Consider the following 23,136-nt stretch of genomic DNA (forward strand, 5'->3'; position numbering starts at 1 on the left):
AGTTCCCAATCAAGGTATTGGTAGACCATGCTTTCTCTGAAGTCAGTAGCAATCTGGTGGTGGCTTGCCCCATCTCTGACTCCATCATGTGGCCACATGTCTTCTTCCATCTCCTCCTATAGCTTCCACTCTTCCTACCAAGTTGTGTGTGTTTCTGTCTAGATTTCCTCTCCTTATAAGGACTCCAGTTATATTGGGTTAAGGCTAGCCTGATTCAATTTTGCCTCATCTATTTAGGATCTGTGAAGATTCTATTTACAAATGAGTCCATACCTGCAGGACAGGGGTTAGGATTTGAACATGTCTTTGTAGAGGATGGGATTCAACCTTCCATAATCTGTAAATTCAGAGTGAGAGCCTACATCAGAAATATTGCACCTTATTTTATCAATTCTAAAAACTAGTGAATGCATGGTGTGCAATTATTTTACATACTGTCAAGAAAGCAAAAACATTAATAATTAAAATTATAAGGCATCATTGTATATAGGATGCATCACAATTTCAGAAACATTAAAACATGAAAAAAAATGAGTTTTAGAATCAAGGAAACACAGTATATAAAAATCTATAGGAGGGCGGTGCAATGGTGACTCAGGGGCAGAATTCTTGCCTGCCATTCCGGAGACCTGGGTTCGATTCCCAGTGCCTACCCATGCAAAAAAAAAAAAAAAAAAAATCTATAGGCACAGTACTTGGTATATAATAAGGATGTTATAAATTGTAGTTCCTTTCTCTTTCTTATCCCAAAGGAGTAGTGTAGGTGGCCCTGAAGATGAACTTAATGTTATTAATTTACTTAAACAAATATGAACAGTGCTTTTTTTCCCCCACTCTCAGCCTTTCACCATACTCTAATTTTTCTTTCCTGTCTCTCTATGACTTCTCAGGTCCCACAGCTTCCCAGTAATTTATAATAAGTCCAATGCTATCCAATTTAAAGCTTCAATCTTCACCTTCAGGCTTAACCGGTCCTTCAAAGAACCCACAGCTGTTCTAGCTCTTCCAGTGCTGGGGCAGAGTAGAGCGAACAGAGTAAATAATCAAAGTTATTTTCACCCAGCGGGTCTGTAATTACAGTCCTGTCTGTTGCTGTTTTTCTGGCTGAGTCCTTAAGTTCTGTGGCTCTGAGTCCACCTCTTCTACCCACCTAGGCTCCCGCCACCATAGGTATCCCCGACATCTCTTGCTTATTGGAATCTCTCAGCCAATAGGGCTGCCTTTTGCATTGGCCCTTCAGGAGAGCTGAAGCCCAACAGCTGGTATTTGCCTGATCCTGAAGAATCTCACACATCCTGCTATCCAAAGAGTAAGCATCCGGGCTCCTCCTGTGCTGCCACTCTCTTCTCCCTCTCACTTTGATCCAAGTCTTGTCCCCCTTTTACAAATGGACAGAGGTCAGAGGTACATGTCCACTGCCTTGTACTGTGTCCATCCAGGAAATGTGAGCCCATTTTCCCCTTCTTACAGGTCCTCCAATCTCTCCTTAACTTTTTCCCATCACTGGGCTTTAAAGGGAGAAGGACCTGTGCACCTGCCCATCAGATGCCTTATTACACATATACCTATCTCCCATCTTATATGATCTCAGGGCAGGAGAGGGGGAAGTGGTTTCAGCTTGTTCTTAAGGCCTGAAAGACATGTATGTGTGGTGGCCTCAGCTTCTCTAGATTCTTCTCTCCTCCCTCCATAGAATGCTGGATACTTTATATCTCTTCATTCCAAGTTTGGGCCTTATTATCATTCAGAGCAAAGAGGCAAAGCACCACCTAGTATCCATTTCATTAAGCTGACTCACTGTTAAAGAAGTGCTAGTCCTGCCTGCGTTGGTGGCAGGTTTAAGCATCCAAGTCTTTTGACTCAGCCATATTTCAGCTCCAATCTTGATCCAATGGAATTGCTAAGTAAGGGAAGGTGCTGAAGACAATAGAAGTGAAAACAACTCTAGCCCCAAATCCAGCAAGCATCTGCTCCTGACACTGTTTCTCAAAAACCACAATAATTCATGTGTGAAGGAAAGTGAGGGAGGGAGAGCTTGACAGGCCTGCATTTATCTTGGTTGAATAATCACTTGTCCTGTTTAATTAGAGAAGAAAAGGAGAGTCTCACTTTCAGGATAAGGATGAAGGAAAGTTACCTAGTCTGAAAAGTGTGCTTTTTATCCCAGAGTTTGTGGGTTGTCGTCACAGTCACCAACCATACTGCTTGCATTTTTATGAAAGGAAAATTGAGATTTGGGGATGGCGGACAATTTCGGTTTTCAGCAAAATATCTCTAAAGGAGTTTGATGAGGGTCTCATTCTGATTTGAGCTAAGGACAGTGATAGGTGTATTGCAAAAAAAGGAGAGGAAGAGAGACTTGGTGAGATGTATTTCAGTTCTGGAACGTGAGTCTTCAAATGAGAAGAAGGTCGTTTACTTGTTTTTAAGATGACACAAATATATTGAACCAGCCTTGCAAAGACAGATTCCAACATTGTTTTTATACACTTGATCTCTTCCCCAGAGCTCAAAAATGATTAAGATGAATCTGATTATTTTATTGGTGCTTTTTAAAACATTTATTTTCCCACGTAACTTTTTACTTGCCAGAGAAAATAGGCCTCAAGGAAAGCACATGTGTCAGGTCATAGGCTAGAAGAAAGCTCCACACTTTCTTCTCATTTTAATTCTAATTTTCTTCCTTTCTATTTGCTTAGACTATAGACAAGTGATAAAATCAACGAAATATAACCCCTTGTTAAAACTCCTAATAATATCTAACATTTCTATAAATCGTCAGTTTGCAAAATGCTTTCCCTCACAAGACCTCATTTAGAACTTTTAGCAATCATGTGAAATTGCTATTAGCTATCTTTATTCTATAGAGGAGGAAGCAAACTCATAAAATATAAGGAAACTGCTGAATGTCACGTAGTCAGTAAATGGCTAAGTTAGTTTTTGAAACCAGGTGTCATGAGTCCTTTTCCCCATACCGCATTTTTCTCCCATACCAGCTCATTGAATTGTCTCCAATATCCTCCCCCCCCCCCATTGAGGGCACATTTCAAATGTCTTAAGTGTTTTTATATACACAATTTTGTGTAATTCTTAAGACACCTCTATGGGATATCATCCCCATTTTACAGGTAAGGAACCTAAAGCTCAGAAAAGTGAGAGAACTTTCCCCAGGTCATCCAATTAGAATGTATAAGTTAGTTTATTTCCATGCCTGTCTACATAACCTGTCTTTCCCCTTACCCAATACCTAAGTCTGTACTATCCAATATAATAATCACTACCCATTGTGACTATTATTGTGACTAGTTCAAATTGAGATGTGCTGCTAACAGTGTTAAGTAACACGAGATTTCAAAGAATTAGTACAAAAAAATAAGAATGTAAAACATCATTAATAACTTTTCATGTTGCTCATGTTGAAATAATATTTTGGATAGATTGAATGAAATAAAATACATCACAATAATTAATTTCCCCCGTTTCTTTTCACTTTTTTTTTCATGTGGCTACCAGGAAATTTTAAATTACATATATGGCTAGTTTTTTGGGGTTTTTTTGCATGGGCAGTCACCAAGAAATGAACCCATGTCTCTGGCATGGTAGGAGAGAACTCTGCCTGCTGACCACCTTGGCCCACCCATGTGGCTGATATTTGAGGCTCGTGTTGTATTTCTATTAGGCAGGCTGGGTCTAAATATTCTCTATGACTTATCAAATTTTACCTTCTCATGTATTTAAGCAGAGAGTCCTTCTTTAAATTTCTAAATCGCTTTGAATATATATCATGAAATGTAGTACTTCCTTACATTTGCTTCTGATTCTTCTTGTGGAGAAGGAGTAATGGGACAAATATATTTCTCTAATCTTCTCCCTTTAAATTCATTCCATTCTGGTTTGAATAAAAGTTCTTATTCACTCCTTCTGCTTGGAATTACCTCCTTGTCCTCTCCTCCCTCATGCATGACTAATAATAATAACTACCAGTTTTAAAGTACCTACTATTTTGTTAATCAGAATAGGTTAGAATATGCTGGCAAACCGATGATACCAAAATCTTAACAATAAAAGTTCATTTTCCACTGGCACAAAATCCACTGCACGTATGGGTTCCTCACCAAATATTGGCTTAACACTCCAGGTGGCTTTGATGTAATGGTATTTGCATATCAACACGTCACCACAGATGAAGAAGAGCACAGAAAGTTAAACATTTCCACACAGAAATGATATGTTCCACAACATTTCACTGGCTACAGCAAGCCACGTGGCCAGGCTTGACTTCAAAGGCATGGAGAATAATTCTTAGAATCTAAAGTAGAAGATAACTGAATATTGGTGAAGGGTAGTGATGCCTACTGAGTGTAGCTCAGTACTACAGAAAGTGGCTGTTGTCAATATCCCTAATTCTCATAATGAGCCTTTAAAATAGATATTAACAACATCTCAACAGAGGAAGAAAAGAGACTAAACAGCTTGCTCAGATTGACACCAATCAGTAGCTGAGTCAGTGTTTAGCTAGAACCCTGATTTGAAACCTGCTAATTCCTAAATTCTCACCTCACACTTAGTCTAACAGAATCATTTGCTCCCTCTGTCAATCTCTCCTAGCACCTGGTTCAAATATAAAACTTTTATATTTATTCTTCATAATTAACTGTCAGTGTGGTTAACTGTAAGGTCCTAAAAGGAAATGATTTTCTACCCTCTGTGTCTAAAGGCATATGCAGAATTGTGGCTTAGAAAATATATTTTTAATTAAATGACTATAGATTCACTTTCCAGGGAAAATCTAAGGAAAAACATTCATAAAGTTTGCATATAGACTTTATGTAATTTAGAGTTGTAGCTACATGAAATGGCATTTCTATAGGACAAATTAATGGGGAGAAGATTTTGCAGTTATGTTCTAGTTAAGACAATAAAGGCAATTTAAAGTAAAGGTATTCAGGAGGAATGAGTCATAATTCTAACATTTGGCCTCTTCAAGCGAGTCAAATCAAGGGATCCACTAAAAGCCTGCAGGCCAAACCCAACCAGGCTTATTTGTCTATATATAATGTGTGCTGTTTTTGTGCTACAACAGCAGAGCTGAGTAGTTGCAACAGAGAACCAATGGTCGGCAAAGCTAAAAATGATTACTATCTGGCCCTTTATAGAAAACATATGCCAATCCTTGGTCAAACCAGTTTTCTTCAGAGCTAATAAAAGAGAACACCTGGATCAAAGCAATAAATTTTCTAATCCAAGAGCTTCATTAAAGAATGAGCTTGTTTATTCCCTCCAGACAAATACGAAGAGCAATACACCTGCAGTGGAAAAAAAAGTTGAGTTTATTGGCTCAGTGCAACAAGGGAGACAGCACACCATCGAAAGCTGTAAGATGTCTCAGAATATTTGTGCTTAAATTAGGTTATTTGGGGGAGGGTTTAAGGCAGAGTGCTGCCAGAAAGTGGGGGAGATTCTATTATTAGGTATCTTAATAATTTTTATCTAAAAAGCAGGACAAATGCAACAGGGTTAAAGTTAGGTAAAGAAGCAGCAATCACTCATATTAGCTGGAAGAGAGAGATGTTTGATAATCGTGATTTGGACAGTATTCTTGTTTTTGTCTGTGCCTCAGATATGATTCCAAAGAGGTATTGCTTTGTCTTCCTTCATGGTCACAGAGTGATCTTTTCTGATATTGGGTTCTGTGAAATTGTTTCTGTTCAACAGGAGAACACCATAGCCTGTTAGCACCAGGCCAGCTCAGCTGACAGCAATGATTTTCTCTTTCTCAAAATACCATTCTCTGGCCTTGGCCGTCACTCACCTCTCGAGTCTTTCTCCCCCTTTTTTCTCTGCAAGCCAATGGTTAGTTGGCTCAGCAAAGTGAATAAATTTAGAGAAACATCTCAATAAAGATCAACAATATTGACTCAAAAATACCAAAATAAAAGGAATCTCAACTCAAATTAGGGAGGGTTCTTAGAGTAGGAGATTTGCAGTCAGACAGATATGAGTTTAAATCTCAACTCCACCCATCTCAAGTACGTGATTCATGAAAAATCATAGAATCATTGAGCCTTACTTTTCTTATATATAAGCAATAAATTATAATAATTATACAAATAATGTTTGTAAAAGCACAAAGTATAATTTCTGTCACATAATGAGGGTTCAATAAATAATAGTTATTGCTAACAAATAATCATGGACTTTTTTTCAGCAAATATTTCATTTTAATGAACTTGAACAACCATGCACCAACAAATATGATAGCTTTAACTGGTAGAGAAGAACTTTACCTTTTATGCGACAGACTGCTCAAAGACCTGGAAAAATATTTTAAAATGGCAATATAGTGTGTGGCTCCATTTTCATGAATATAATCTCTTTGCATATTGACAAGGTTGGCTGTTTTCAGCTACTTATTGGTGATTTCTATTTCTCATTCTGTGCATTGAATATTCATATCCCTTGATCATTTTTATGAGGTTGTTGAATTTTTTCCTCTACATTACCAATGCCAAAATAAATAATTGGAAAGGAGACTATGGTCACTGTTTTTCTTTAAAATGAGTCTGGTAGTGACATATTGACAAGGAAGAGAATTACATCATCTATTTGGCTCCACATGATAGTTCATTAGGTATCATATTGAAACATATCAGAAAAACAATCAGAGAAATTACCATCTTTAAAAAATTATTTCTAGGAACAAGAGGAGCTAATCTTCACCGTGAGTTGGAGAAATCATGTAGGTTAAGCCAATGAAAGGGGAATACTGTGGGCCATTTGATTTTCACTGAACTGTTCTTAAGGCTTACAAATACGTTATGAGTCATTAAGAACTTTTTGGTTGACCATACATAAATTACAGTCCTAATTAGTCGATTCGGTTTTGATATGGGTGGTTTATGAGGCACCAGATGGAAAGAAAAGACCAGCTCCTGACTTCAGAATGAGTTCACAGAATATTGGCAGCAGGGCAGATATATCTCAATTACACATTCCAGTAATATCAGAAGAGTGTGGCATAAATACCATATGGTGAACAAGTAGGCCAAGGAGTTTTGGGTGACATCAGAACATATGGAAACCTAGAGGACTGTGACAGTTCTACTGGAATCCTACTACTTTACCAAGTGCTCAATAACAGATGGAATTGCAAAAATAATAATAATTACATGTGCATTGTTCTTAATGATTGTCATAGAACACAGATAATATGCATTCATATATTTTTCACACAATGAACTCTGACCAGGAATTGAATAAATAAAATGTGAGCCATAAAATATAAAATATAAATATATACTCTGACAAAAAATATAAATATATACTCTGAGTTCAGGAAAATATTGGTTCATATTTTTTTAGAGACCTACAGTTTAAAGTGAAAAATAACCTAATTGTAGGAATTTGGAATTACTGGTATAGTAAATTAGAGGCAACATAATTTGATTTCCAAAAAATATATAATACCTACTATGTGTTAAATTCTGGAATACGAGGATTTAAAAAGTAAATTTCCTCAGGTAAGCCTCTCACCATTGGTGGCAGAGATATAACTAAACAAATATAAAATTTTCTAACAAGAAAATTGTGTATTGTGGGACTGAAATATAGAAAAGTTAGTGATGACCTGGAGAAGAGGTACTGGATGTTGTTGGGCTCCCACCAAGATTCCCTTGACCAGCTGGTGCACCTAAGCCCTGGCTACCAGGAGTGTTGTTGATAACAATTTTTGGCAGGAGTATTACCCTTGTGCAAAGAGGAGATACCATTCTGGGATACTCAGCATATATCTCCAGATCTTGGCTAATAGGATACAAAAACTGCCCCCTTTCCTCAAGATGGGACTAATTTTGGGGTACAGTGTATGCTCCTGAGTTTTCTTGAGACTGGTCTCCAGTTGATACCACATTCTTGCTTTGCTTCTTTTTTTCTACCCCTGCTTTTTCCAGCTTCCCTTATTTCCCTGAGGATCCTGTGAACATTCCCTTAATAATTTCCTTAAACAAGACGTGCTGGTTTGAATCTGTTGTGCACCCCAGAAAAGCCATGTCCCTTAATCCTCATACAACATAGCTAGGTGGAGCTTTTTGATTATAGAGTTGTGACCCACCCAATTGTGGGTGATAAATTTTGATTAGATGGTTTCTGTGGACATGCATCTCCACCCATTCAAGGTGGGGTTGCTTAGTGGAGCCCTTTAAGAGGAAACCATTTTGGAGAAAGCTTCAGAGCCCAAGAAGCCAGAGACCTCTGGAGATGAAAAAAGAAAATGCCCCTGGGGGAGCTTTGTGAACTAAGAAGCCTGGAGAGAAGGCTAGCAGATGTTACCATGCATGCCATGTACCTTCCTAGTTGAGAGAGAAATCCTGACTGTTATCAGCCTTCTTGAACCAAGGTATCTTTCCCTGGATGCCATAGATTGGACATTTCTATAGCCTTGCTTAAATTTGGACATTTTTATAGACTTGCTTTAATTTGGATATTTTCATGGCCTTAGAACTGTAAACTTGCAACATAATAAATTCCCCTTTTTAAAAGCCATTCTGTTTCTGGTAAATTGCATTTAGGCAGCTAACTAACTAAAACACAAGAATTCTCATTATTGTTCAGGCAATGTTTCTAGGGGATCCCATCCAAGACAACGGCACTTTTGTGGTCCAACAGACCAAGCTAAATATTAAGGTACATGCATCTTTTCAACCTGATAATAAATTCAGTTACAACAATGAAAATATTTCTTTCCACCAGCAATTTCCCCTTCATCCCTCTAGACGGTAAATTATGGCTAGGCTACAGTGAATTTAACATCCTTCACTTCTTTTATATACACTTGGTCTGTTTCCCACAGGGTCTCATTATTAAAGTCTGCTCAGTTCTTTGTACTTAATTAGCCCTTTTTGGCCCCGGCCTCTGAATTGAAACTCAGGTAGATGATGTCTCTTTTATGTTTGGAAGATCAAGCCTACTCTTATCAAAAAGACTTGTTTCTAATCCAGGAGCTCTTGATTTCTATGTCCTTAAGTTATTGAATCACATCATCAAATTATACTTTTGGTGTAGTCTGAAGCAATAAATAACTGACTGGGGTTCTGTTGGTATTCTTCGGGGATATTCTGACTTGCTGTTTGTGTTTACCTTACCATTACTACAGCTCTCTGTTCCCCTTTCAGAGGAAAAGAAGACTTTTGCAATCATCCGATCTAATCTGCCATTATATGCTTTAATCACCTGTTGAACATCTGCACCCAGTCATTTAAAACTAAGCAAGAAGATTACAGAGTCAGGAAACAGACCCAAAGCTATCCTTTTCATCATACAATTATGAAGTATTTAAAAACAGATAAATCCAGGTCCTTTATTTCATTTGATGAGAAAGAGATCAGAGATGGGAAATTACTTAAATGCTGTAAAGGACAATATCTGTGGTTTTTCTATATTGTGCTACCAGATTATCTTGACCCCTATTTTAAACTTTTTGTCATTTAAATGTTTGTGATCCTAAAAATGACAAACTCACAACACTTATTCATTCGTTTATTTTCTTTGACTGGTCAGGCATATACCATGCAGTGGGTTGGCTTAAACAATGGCAATTTATTAGCGAGCAGTTTTCAAGCAAAGAAGTCCAAATCAAGGCATCATCAAGGTGATTCTATCTGCAGCTGGCTGCTGGTGATCCTTTGTTCTGGACTCCTCTGTCACATGTTAATGCATATCATGGCCTTTCCTAGACTCTCCCTACTCTTCTGGGTTTCATTTACCTTTGTTTCTTGCTTCTCAAGGCTTTCTTTCTGTCTGAATTTCATTCCATGTTCTAGTTTGCTGGCTGCTGGAATGCAACACACCAGAGATGGATTGGCTTTTAATAAAAGGGGATTTATTTTGTTAGTTCTTCAGAGGAAAGGCAGCCAACTTTCAACTGAGGTTCTTTCTTACATGGGAAGTTGCACAGGATGGTCTCTGCTGGCCTTCTCTCCAGGCCTCTGGTTTCCAACAACTTTCCCCGCGGTGATTTCTTTCTGCATCTCCAAAGCCCGGCTGAGCTGCAAGTGCTGAGCTGAGGTATGTTGAGCTGCTTGGGCTCTGCTACATTGAGCTCTCTCATTTAAGCACCAGCCAATTAAGTCAAACGTCATTCGTTGCAGCAGGCACGCCTCCTAGCCGACTGCAGATGTAATCAGCAACAGATGAGGTTCATGTACCATTGGCTCATGTCCACAGCTACAGAACTAGGTGCCTTCACCTGGCCAAGTTGACAACTGAATCTAACTACCACATTCCACTTAAAAGGACCCCAGTAATAGGATTAAGACACATCCTGATGATAAAGCACAGCTATATGATGATATTGTGAACCACTGATAGTACACTTTGGATGATTGCATGGTAAGTTAATATATACTATATAACAATAAATAAATAAATAAAAAGATAAGCAAAAAGAAGAAAGATAAAAGAGAGAGAAAGAGAGTGAAAAAACCCTCCTGACTGAATTGGATCACACTTTAACTGAAGTAAAGTTAGGAACTCTAAAGTAAGCCTTACTTATGATGCATTCACAGCCACAGGAATGAACTGTGTTTAAGAACATGTTTTTCTGGGTTACATACAGTTCCAAGCACCACACTCACTGTAGGAGATGACAAGCTAGAAACTTCATAGCAATGCTCATTGATGTGGGGAACTCCTTACATATAAATTTTGGTTGTGAAGATAAATTATTGAGATTATTTTTCCCGTATTGAAAAGCTTTGGTTCTGTTTGTGAAACAATTAATCTTTAACTTCCTCAGCTGATTCTTTACAAGTTACTGGAAAAAAAAATAATCTCAGAGCTTAAATTCCAATTCGTATCTGATGTAAAAACTAGATTTACTTCTCCAGAAAATCTAGTCCAGGTTGTAAATCTTACAAAGACTTATGCTCAAATATGGCCTTTCTGCTCAAGCACACCTTCTGTCATGCAGCTAACATTACTAAGGAAATAGCATCCCAAGGACACTTAACATTGTTTAATTCACACCCCTTACTATTCATTTATCCATTCATTCAACAAATGTTGTGAGCATGGTGCTGAGTCCTGGGGTTCAGAAATAAAAGTGCTCCCAATTTAGTGGGAGATTAAACAAATAACTAGTCACAATACACAGAGTTCATGGCTTTTATGGAAGCACAAACAGGTTTCAGACACTCTTGCCTCAAGATGACCCTGGCACTGAGTGGGGTAGGTGTATACATGAGTGAGTTATAACATATATAATTCCAATGATGGTATGCTAAGTGCAAAGGAGGAAGTAATTAAGATTGTCTGAGAGGGACACTTGAACCAGTCTTAAAGAATGGGCAGCAATCTGTCTGATAGTGACCTGACAGACTCACTGTCCCAGAATTTACCCACATATAGAAAACAGCTGATGAGCTCTCCTACAGAATGTTGTGAGAAATCATTTAGGTCATGCTGCCCTACCAAAGGATTGCTAGCTGTAGGACTTAACAATGCAGTGCTGGAGACTTAGGAGACTGTTTCTTAGGGAAGAGGAGAAATTTGGAACCCTATAAAGTCCTAAGGACACACATGCAAGCCCATGACAAGATACTTGAGCAGAAAGGAGGCCTTTATGCTTTTGCCAAGAGCTAGTCTCTAAACCTACTGTATGGATAAACCATGAAGGAGAGCACTGGCACAGGTCATCTGCGAAGACTAAAGATAGGAAAAGTGTTTTGTTTGTTTTATTAGCTCCTGGCATTCCAGGAAAGCTCTGTCATAATACTAGCTGGATACAAGTTTAAGGAAAAGATTCCTCAGTTTAAATTCCAGTGATGACATATTCCAAATTTCAAAATGTCCAGTTTTCAATGAAAGGATACAAAATATTAAAAAAAAAAAAAAAAAAAAAGGTGATAGCCCAGTCAAAGTAGAAAATTGAAGCATTAGAAACCACCAGTGAGGAGGATGAGATCTCAGACATGCTAGACAATGACTTCTTTAAAACTGCCCTAATTATGCTCAAAGATTTAAAGGAAAACATGGACAAAAAACTAAAATAAATCAGGGGAGTGATACGTGGACACATGAACACAAGGAGAATAGCAATAGAGATGATAGAAATTATGCAAAGAAACCAAACAACTGAAGACCACAGGAACAGAAATTAAAATTTCCCCAGCACCAGCAGATTAGAACTGGCAAAATAATCAGAAAATAAAAAGGTAAGAATATTGAAATTAGTCTGAGGAGCAGAGAGGAAAAAACGGAATAAAATGAACAGAGCCTGAGGCTCTTGCAAAACTGTCTTTCAAAAATGAAGAAGATTTCAATTTTCTTTTTGAAATCTCAGAGCTATGTGATCATACTGTGAACCACTCATTGTACACTTTGGATGATTATATGTTATGTGAATATATCTCAATAAAATTGCATTAAAAAATGAAAATAAAACAAAAAGAATGGGCAGGAATATACCAAGTGCATCTTAAAGGATCAGCATTCCAGGTATGGGCATGATATGCAGAAAAGTTTGGAGCTGCAAAATACCAAGACAAACTCAAGACCTACAGATTGTTCTGTTTGCCTCAAGTATAAAATAGGTATGACAAGAGATGGCAAGGTTTAGGTTAGAAGGAAACAAATCATGGAGGATTTGAATTTCTCCCATATTGATAAATTCTAATTTTGTCTTTTAAACAAGGGAGATAATGAAGGTTTTTAAGCAGAGAGGTGATACACAGATATACATACATGTATAAATATAAATACATACATGCATACACTTACATATACGTAAGGTATGCATATGTGTGTGTGTTTGGTGGACAGGTGTATGATATATGTGTATAGAGAGATCAATAGATAAGGAGATAGAGATAGATCATAGCTTATCATACCTAGAATGTTCTGGGAAAAAGTATGACTGTTTCAAAAGATGGTGCCCCAACCATTGGTTAATCAAGTAGGAAAAAGAAGGAAATTGGATTCTCGTTAATATTGTCAACAAAAATAGATTTCAGATAGATTAAAGACTTAAGTATGAAAAGGAAAACCTTTAAATGTTCAAAGAAAATATAGGAGAACACTATTAAGACTTTAGTGAAAGGTATATGTTTATAAGTAAGACATGAATAGGGAAAAGACTTATATATCTGACTATATTAAAATTTCAAACTTTTGTTCAAACAAAAAGTTAAAAAAACAAGGCAGAATCTGTGCTGAGGGCATTTGTCATACATGTAACTAACAAGAGATTAATATCCAAAGTTATAAAGAATGCCTACAAACCTATAAGAAGGAGATAACCCAAGAGACATGGACAAAGGGTTTTAACAAGTAATTCACAGAAAAGGGAACTGAAATGGCCAATAAACTTAGGAAACTACTCTCAGACTCGTTAGTAATCTGAAAAATGCAAATTGAAATCACAATGAAATACCTTTTCATGCCCATTTGAATGGATAAAATTCTAAAAGTTGGATGATTCCAAGCATTTGAAGACCTGGGGAGAAACAGGAATTCTCACATATTACTGAAGAGAATGAATATTGGTACAACCACTGTAGAGGACAATTTGGCTGTATCTAGTGAAGGTGAATGTGTGTTTACCCTCTTACAGAACATTTACTTGCAGGTATAGTCCCTAGCAAAACGTTCAGACATATGATAAAGGCTACATAACTAATTCTATTCATTGCAGCCTTATTTCCACTAACAAAAAAAAAAAAATTAGAAACAAACTTAATATCTATTTATAGGACAATTGATAGATAAATGGTGGTGCATTCATATAATGTCTTAAACAATATTAAGCAGCTAAAATAAATGAACTAGAAATGTATGTAACAGCATGAATAAATCTCAAAAAACCCAATGTTGAAGAAATTAAGTGCATTGTAAAATGATACCTATATGTGATACCAACTTGATACAACCTTAAAACATGTTTATTACTACTATATAGGATACATACCTATGTAACAATCTAAAAAAGTATGTAGAGGAAGGCTGAATACCAAAATTCATGATACTTCTATTACATCAGCTACCAATAACATTTTTTTTTATGCTAATAGATGCCATGCACCACTGCAAGTGATTTACAGATATTTAATTCTCTTTGTGCCGGTTTGAAAATGTGTACTTCAGAAAAGCCATGTTTTAATTCTGATTCAATCTTGTGGGGGCAGCTATTTCTTTTAATCCTGATTCAATATTGTAGGGCAGAAATTTTTGGTTAGATTATCTCCACGGAGATGTGATGTGCCTAATTGTGAGTGTGACCTTTGATTAGAGGGAGATGTGACCCCACCCATTCCAAATGGGTCTTGATTAGTTTACTGGGATCCTTTAAAAGAGAATACATTTTGGAGAGAGTCAAAAATGACAGAAACCTCAGAGCTGACAGAGAGAGCAGATGTAGACCGTTGGAGAACAGTTGCTTCAGAGAAGAGAAACACAGTTGTTTGGAAGTGCTTGGAGCCCAGCAGACATCACCATGAGATGTTAAGCAAACCAAAACCTGGAGAAAGCCAAGGGAAGCCAAGAGATGGAAGCCAGCACTGGAGAAACAAAATGAGGAACCTCAACAGGAATAGAAGCTGAAAGCAATGGAGACCAGGAGCAAGGAACCAGCAGTTGTCAGTCATGTGACTTCCCAGCAGACAGAGGTGTTCCTGACCCATCAGCCTTCCTTGAATTAAGGTATCTTTTCCTAAATGCCTTAGTTTGGACATTTTTATAAGTTTAGAACTCTAAACTTTTTCAAAGCCATTCCAATTCTGGTATATCACATTCTGGCAGCTTGCAGACTAATATACTCATTTAATCTTCACAAGAACCCTATGAGATGTATACCATTATTTCCCCAAATTTATAGATAGGCAAATAGAGAACACAGAGAGATTAAGTAATTTGTACTTGGTTATACAGCTGGTAACTGGCAATGCTGGAATTTCAACCCTTCTCTTAACTGGGCCAAGATAAAGGTTATCCCTGGGGAGAGAGGGAAGGAAATGGGATCCAGGGAGGCCTTCACTAAAATGTTTAAATTCATTTTTTTTTAAATCTGAAGAAAATAAGGTAAAACATTAAGACTTGGAGCTAAGTGGGAGAAATATAGGTGCTCATTATATTATTTTTTCACTGTCTATGTCTTAACATAAGAAGAAGGAGGAGGATGGGAAGGAACAGAAAAAGAGGGAGAAGGAGGAATGGCAGAGAAGAGAGAGCACCTGGCAGGACGCTAAGGGATGAATTGGCATGCAGCAAGCTGGAAGCATAATAGCAACTAGAGACTATATTTTAGGGACAGAGTATAAATGTAACCAAGGTATTTATTATCACTGCTGACATGGCCAAGGGGATCCTTGAATTATTTTACTCATTAAAAATTTAAGTAATATGCGTGATAGTTTACAAAATACTTCCTACATATATTACTATTTAAACCTTCCCCAATAACCCTGTAGGGTAGGCACAATTAATATTCCCATTATACAGGCAGGGAACTTGAGGTTAAAGACATAAATAACTTGTCCAGGACCCCAGCTAAGAGGCATTGGAATCAGGCCTCGGACTCAGGTGCACTGACTTGGAGAGCCTCTTCTGCCTCTCAAACACGAAAAGTTCAGAGCCTCACTGTAGCTATGTCTACGCTAAATGGATTCACTGACTTTAAAACTGTATTTACATGATCCTTAGTAGTAGTTATATTCTTCAAACATAAAACTTTCATCTGACATTATTTTCTATAATCTATATTCTCAGTACTTGTACTTACAGAAACATCAATATTAATTCCAGCTTTAAAGTGGGTGCTGGATGGGAGCCTTCATCTCATACTCATTTGCTAAAATTTTTGGACTTTGAAGTCAACATAATTACCAAATGCTCAGTTCCTCTTTTGCTTGATTTTGTCATTCCTGGGAATCTGAAGTTATGTCTATTATTGCCTTGACTCAGAATATAGTAAAGAAAGAACTGGAAGGAAAAAGTCTAAGCAATGATGTTTGCAGCACCTTGGGTCACTAAAAGGTGACGTTTTCCCTATGAATATATTGATGTTTTATAGCCTTTTCATGGTTTCGCTGCTGAGGAGACGATGTTCAGGCACAAGCACATTTCTTTTTTTTTTAAGTTGTCAAGATTTCAAATTGACATCTCTGAAAAAGGTGACCAATCCTTAAACTTAGTAACTTTCTTGGAGCAGAGCCAATAGAGGGGAGACTACATTTGCACAAAAAAACTGCTTGGTAACTTTGCTTTATGAAAAGACTGCCCTTTGCAAAAGGTTACATCAGAATTCTGTTAATAGCTCAGGTTTTGCAAGAAAATTCAAAACGTGATTAGACTGATCAAAATTTAATTTATTCCCAAATTTTCAACAACTTGTGAATATTACTAAAACAAGTCAAAGCTATCACACTTATGCAGACCCCAAATTTTGTTTTGAATGTCTTCACTTGTCCTAACATTTGGAGCAGATCTAATATTTCTCAGTGCCTCTGCTTTATGTGTCTTCTACCCAGTCATGGCCATCGGCTTCCCTAGCATCACACCATTCATTCTACAAAAGCACAACAAGCTAGAAGCCACCTTCATTCATTTGATTGGTAAGCAGGCTAATCTCAATTTGTGAAAAGTTTAAATTGTGGAATATATTTTTAAATACAGTTGCATTACTTCATTTGCTTGCATAGTCCAGGAATTCATGTTTGGAATTCTACTCACCCATTCTCTTTTTGTCCATGACAGCTGTAGTAAATAAGTTCAAGATGAAGAGAATTTGCAGATTCTGGCATGAAAAGAGAGCCAGCTTGCCAAATAGATAGTAAAAGCTAATTAACACCTTGATTGATTTAGCTTTCACAGTGGCTTTTCTTGTGAAATCTGAAACCACAGTAAGAACTACATAAGGCGGGTTTATAACCAGAAAGCGAGAGAAAAATGCTCTTCTTTCTCCCTCAGATACTCTATGAACTACTGTTTCTAGTGTGCAGAAACCAGGGGCCATATCCTGAACAAGGCATTGATGTGGAAATAACCAAACACGTTTAGATGTTGATGAACAGAACCGTCCAAATAGAACAAGGAGTTCAAAGGGGAGCCAAAAGGAATAGAGTTGGTCAGATAACTGGGGACAAGACTGGAGAGTATCAAAAGTTGGAATACTGTATTGTACAGAATGGAGAGCACTGACAATAGTTTTTATTTTAGTTGTGATGAGGTTAATTATTAAAAGGAATAAATGAATGTGAATGAAATTTTAAAGATATTCAACAGGTCTTGTCAACTAGATACATGGACTGTAAAGTATGAAGGGAACTAATGTTGATTGAGTGCCACTGTGTTCCAAATAGGTTTAAAAATATTACCTGATTTAATTCTGATTTTACAGAAACCCACAGGGCTGAAATAATTAGTTCCAGTCAATAGACAATGAACTTGAAGTTTAGGGAGGTTAACTAACTTGGCTGAGGTCGCATAGCATGTAAATGATAGAAGTAGATTTTAACTCAAGTCTACTTTAACATTATACACATGACCTTTCCAATACATTAAGTGGTCTTCCAAGGATGACTTGCCATTTTGAGTGGCCATATAATAGAATGTTCAAGAGCATGTGTGTCTGAGTAAGACTGGCTGTGTTATATCTAAGCTCTATTATTCAATATCCATGTTATCTTGAGCATATCACTTCTCCTTAAATATCATCTACAAAGTAGAAGTAATAAGAATCACTATTGCAAATGATTGTGATGAGAATGAAATACTTTGAACAGTATATGACAAATATCAAACATTTATTAAATTCTAGTGTTTGTCATTAGGATTCACGGCTTTGGTTTGGAGAATAATGCTGGCTTTTATCCAAGAAGAAGAAAGTAATATAGAGATATGATTTTAGAAAAATTGATGAATTTTGTTTTAGTTATGGTGAGACTGTGATATTGGCAATGCAACTATTTTAGATTCTCCACCAAACTAAGAGGAATTCCTTTTCTATTGTGCTAGGCAAAATTCACACCCTCTTACTTGCACTGAGAAAAAATTTCAGATAAAAATCTTTCAAGTTGATATGCCTTTTTATTCCCCACTAAATGCAATACAAAGACTATCATTCCCTATTAAATACACTGTAAAAAAATATATTTAGCATTGCTTTAAGCTCCCTGGCTAGGGTTGAAACCTCCATACTCCAGGCCTACCGTGACCCCAAACTGGCACAATAACAAAGGGATGCCCATACAGATAAGTCTGGGACTGTAGCAATTTCCAGGCCATCAACCCAAAGGTTGTCATAACCTGGTTTATAATCCTTTCAGGGGCCAAAAAAGTGCATATTTACATAAAACCTATCCACATTAGGCCCTAGATAAACTGATATATGAGCAGTAGTGTCTTTAAACAAAATAATTTCAAGCAGATAACTTATAAAATGTGTTTACCTCTTGCAGTGCAAATATGCAAACATCATGCAGTAAAAGGATTATACGAACCTTGCAAATACTGTGTTCTGGAATAGTGGACATAATTTCAATATCTACCATTCTCATAAAGAAGGAAAATGACATCATACGGTTGGTATTAGGTACCAATGGAGAGATTTTAACAAAAAATGTCCTCGATAATAACAATAACGTAAATTCCCAAGAAGCAGAAATAAAAAAAATTTTTAAAAAGTGCTCTACTCAATAGTTAGGCCTATAGGTCAGCCTGGAGTGTTTCACATCTTTGAGGTTTCCAAGGACAAGAGTTAGAGAGAATCAAGACCAGCAGCCAAAGACAGATACTTGAAGAATAGTGTGGTTGGCTGAAGGAGGAAGAAGAGAGTCAACAAAAGGAAGCACTGTAATGATAAAAGTGACAGCATCATGTTGTATCATAAAAGACGGCATAAAGTCCAAGGACTCAGCAGAGAGATGTAGGAAAATGAGAACCGAGAAAAGCTTAATGAATGTATAAATTTGGCAGGCTGCAAATCCAATGTCGGTCAGTAAGGGCTAATTAATGGTCTACTTTTGGCTGAGATCCACACTCCCATTCATCAAATAGCTTTGTAGTAAACGTATAGTAAAGAGAACATTTAAACTTAAATTTAAATCAAAAGACTGTGAGGTTATATTTAGCCAGTGTCTTACTCATGAGGTCTATGGAAGTTAGTTGCCCCCCAAATATGCATCCTTTATTCCCTAGTCCTTTTCTGAGTTCTGCATTTGTGAAAGTCCAGTTTCAAAAGCTAGCTTCCATGAAAGGTCCAAGTTCTAAGAGGAGATAGAAACCTCTTTTTCTCCGTATGATGTGACAGAGCCTTTTATATTTCTGGCTATGGTATTTGTCATGTAAAATATCGTTTAGAAGCCGAATCCAGTAATTGAGGAAACCAACAGAAAGTGGTACCAAAGGAAGGAAGTTTCCAAAAGGAAAATGTATGAAAACTCAAGTACTGGTTTCATTATATTCTTTTACTAAATCATAAATAAATTATAGCCAGGTTTTATACTGATTCCAGAGAATGACTAAGGATTTCAAAAACAATATTAAAATAGGGACCATATACAATGGGCTATTTTTCATCCATGAGAAGAATGAAATTATGCGACAGGCTGCAGTCTGGAAGAACCTTGAAAACATTATGCTCAGTGAAATAAGTAAGGTATGTAAGCACAAAATTTGCATGATATCACTTATAAGACTAGTGGTAGCAATTCCACAGAGATAGAAGGCAGATTCGAGGTTACCAGGGGTTCGGGGGAAGAGGTGAGAGGGAGAGGGGTGTGAGATTGTAAAGACAGAAAAAAAAAATAAAGGCCTTATAAATAACATGCTTAAAACAAAGAAATAAGAAAGAAAATATACAAAGAAAGAAATAACCAAAACTTGTAGATTAGAACATGACCCCTCGTGACTCCAGTTCTCTGGATTTTATCTGGATTTTGATGGGTAGACCTTGGGTGGAAGATGTCTACTTCTCATACCATCATCTGCTTTGTCCAAAGGTCTTAGGTGGAAGCTGCCTTCTTCCAAAGACTGTATGGTTCTTTATGAGAAATCTGACCTTTGACTTCTCACTCAAAGGGAATCAAAGAGTTAAACCCAATTTCATTTGTTTAAAATTTTTCCCACTGCCACAAATGTTGGTCAACATTCTTACAATGCTCTTTAAATCTCCAGGTATGAGCAACTATTTTGGTAAGATTTTTGCTGTACTCATCCCATAGGATTTATAAATGTAAGAATAAAACTCAGTTTAGCTTTCACACAAGATGGTGCAGGACAGGGCTGCAGGACAACTCAAACCAGTCTTGCAGGTAGAGAAGGAGAGAACCTCTGATGCAAGCCTAGAATTGACACCAAATAGGTAGAAACAAGTTTAAATGAGTAACAAACAGGGTTACTGAAATGTAAAGCATAATCAGAAGTGGGAACTTTTGGTGGGAAATTTGAGTTAGTTAGACTGTCTGGATAAACTATAACCTCTGGAGCGTCCAATCCACAGAGAAACAGGGGAGGGACCTGCATGCTAGGTTTAGGGAATAAATACCAGTGCTTTTGGTTGCTCAGGGCGGCAGCCACCATTTTTTGGCTGTGTGCCTGTTCTTGCAAGATCATTAATAAATTCTTTTCTTCTCCACAATCCAGTGAGCATTTGTTCTCATTCAGGTATGGCTTTCTTTCTATCATAAGGAAGTCTTAATTTTGTATGCCACTGTTAATTGACTGGCTCCCTTCTCCTCAAAGGTCTATCCTGTCAAATATATGTTTGTTAGCTGCCTTAATCAGCAAGAAAACCTATCATATTCACTTGGATAGGCTCCTCCATAAGCTAAAATAATCTTTGAAGCAATTATCAGCCTTCCCTTCTAAAATCCCATGAAGTTGTGCTTCCCTCCAAATAATATTAAACATATGGGTGATTTAGTGTTTTACTATTTACAGGTACTTTAAAAAATTAACTTAATAAACATTTACTAAATATCTCAATCATGCTAGGACCTGCATAGGTTACACTCATCTTCTTTTCTTTTTTTTTTTTTACACTCATCTTTGAAAAACTATTTTCTGAAAGATCCTTCATAAAAACAATGATATATTATACAAAAAAATACAAATAACACAAAAATATAGAGGACAGAAATAAAATTCCTATTTGCTACTCCATGACCATTCCTCAGAGGAAATCAGGATGAATATGTCTATATATTCTGTCAGTAAACAAATGTGGAAGTGTATGTACATACACAAGTGGATCAGTTTAGACTTTCCCCAAATGGAATCTTTCTATAAACTTTTTTGCTTACTTGACATATATTTCTAACTTCCTTCCAAATTGTACATAAAAAAACCACCCTTATTCTTTTTACCACACCTATGTGCCAAATATCTCACTGATATTTCTCTTGAAGCTTCTGTTAGGTCAGGGGAATGGGGAAAGGCACTGCAACTGGAGCTGAGGAGGCTGTGTTGCCCCTCCCAACCTGACTTCTGGAACTAATGAACCACCCCTTCCAGATGTCACCTGACCTCCATCCTTAAAAGCTGCCCATGATGAAGCCCACGTGCACACTCACCTCCCTCCATCTTGGGTTTGGTGAGTTCTGCCCGGGAGCACAGAAATACCCCCCACACACACACTTTAAATTTCCTGGTGTACCTTTCTTCTTTCTCACCCTTTCGCCTCCTAAACCTTTCAGCTTCCTCACTGAAATATTTAAGAATCCAGAGGGATTGCTTCAAAGGCTGTTTTCCTTTCGAAATGTCAGATGGCAGGAAATGGAGAGTGCAATCAGCTCCCTACTGTCCTTGCTTCTGTCTTCTCCACATGGTAGTTTTGTTGGAAGCTGGTCCAATTGAAGTGCATCTGCCAATGTGGTGAATTACTTGTTAATCCAAATGCATGCTCAGGCTATAAGTGGTGACTCCAAGAGTGGGCTCCAAATTTACATTTACATTGACGTACTGGTTGTTTTAACCCAAAGCAGGGCCACCGTGGTCAGATGGCTGGGTCATCGCAGGGATTATAGTCTCAGCCCTTTTCTGTGCTGGAAACACCCTTCTTTTATGAGCTTCTGGTCCCGACCATGGTATCATACTCTCATCTCTGGTCCAGACTCTTCTCTCAAATGAATTCACTTTGAACTGGGGTGTCATTTCCTGCCATAATTAAAAACACTCCAATTCCATTATGAGGCTCAAATAACATTGAACCTCAAAAGGAAAATATTTCTTAGAGTCTCAACCTCTTTCCTTCCACAAGCTTGCCCAATTCCTGTGGAAAGGTACCCAGCTGGAATTCCCAGGCATTGGTCAACAGTATGGAGTATGTAGAGAGTCTTTTGTCAAACCACACACTGTCCTGCTACAGCCTCCCACAGTCAAGTGGTGCTTGCCTTAATTTGCACAATAAAGGGGATCCTCTCAAGTATTTTGAGAAGCCAAGAAGGTGTACTCTTTGTCTCATAGACTCTTACCCCCTTTATTCTATGCAGTACACAGGGCTTCTGTGTATCTGGAATATGACAAGCTCTCTTGTGCCTCAGGGAATGTGCTAAGAATGTTCTCTGCCTCCCTCCTTTCCTTCATGCTTCAGTGAAACTTAATTTTCCAGGAAGCCTTCTGCAGCAGACCAAATGAGATTTGTGTGTTTACACCTCCCAGCCCCACTCCTTGTTAACTGTTTATTTTCTGTCTTCCTTTCCCTCTAAGCTCTGCAAGGGCAAGGGGAAATCTTGTCCTGAAGTTCACTATGTTCCCAGCACTCATCTAATTTGCTGAGAAGCACAGGGTGGTTAATAAATGATGTTAATTGCAGGAGAAAACATTGAAGGGAACTGAGATGATTTGAGAGATGGTGCACACATTTCTTTTTTTTTTTATTTTCTTTTTCTTTTTCTTTTTAAATTTATGAAAGTATTATTTACCCCAACACACAGAGAACCTATTTGTTCACAACCTGAAAAGATTCCCCTCTAAATTAGAAAATTACTGCAGATATCAGATGCACCAGTGATACATAAGTTCCTTCTTCTTTGGCCCCTTCTTTTCTATGAAACAATCTGATAGACTCCTGGAATGTTGCCCGGTAATTCTATCATGTTGTCTAATGACAATGTTGTCTAATGATTTCTAACAATTTCATACTTATGC

Source organism: Tamandua tetradactyla, chromosome 6 (assembly GCF_023851605.1).
Source record: "Tamandua tetradactyla isolate mTamTet1 chromosome 6, mTamTet1.pri, whole genome shotgun sequence".
Classification (NCBI taxonomy): Eukaryota; Metazoa; Chordata; class Mammalia; order Pilosa; family Myrmecophagidae; genus Tamandua; species Tamandua tetradactyla.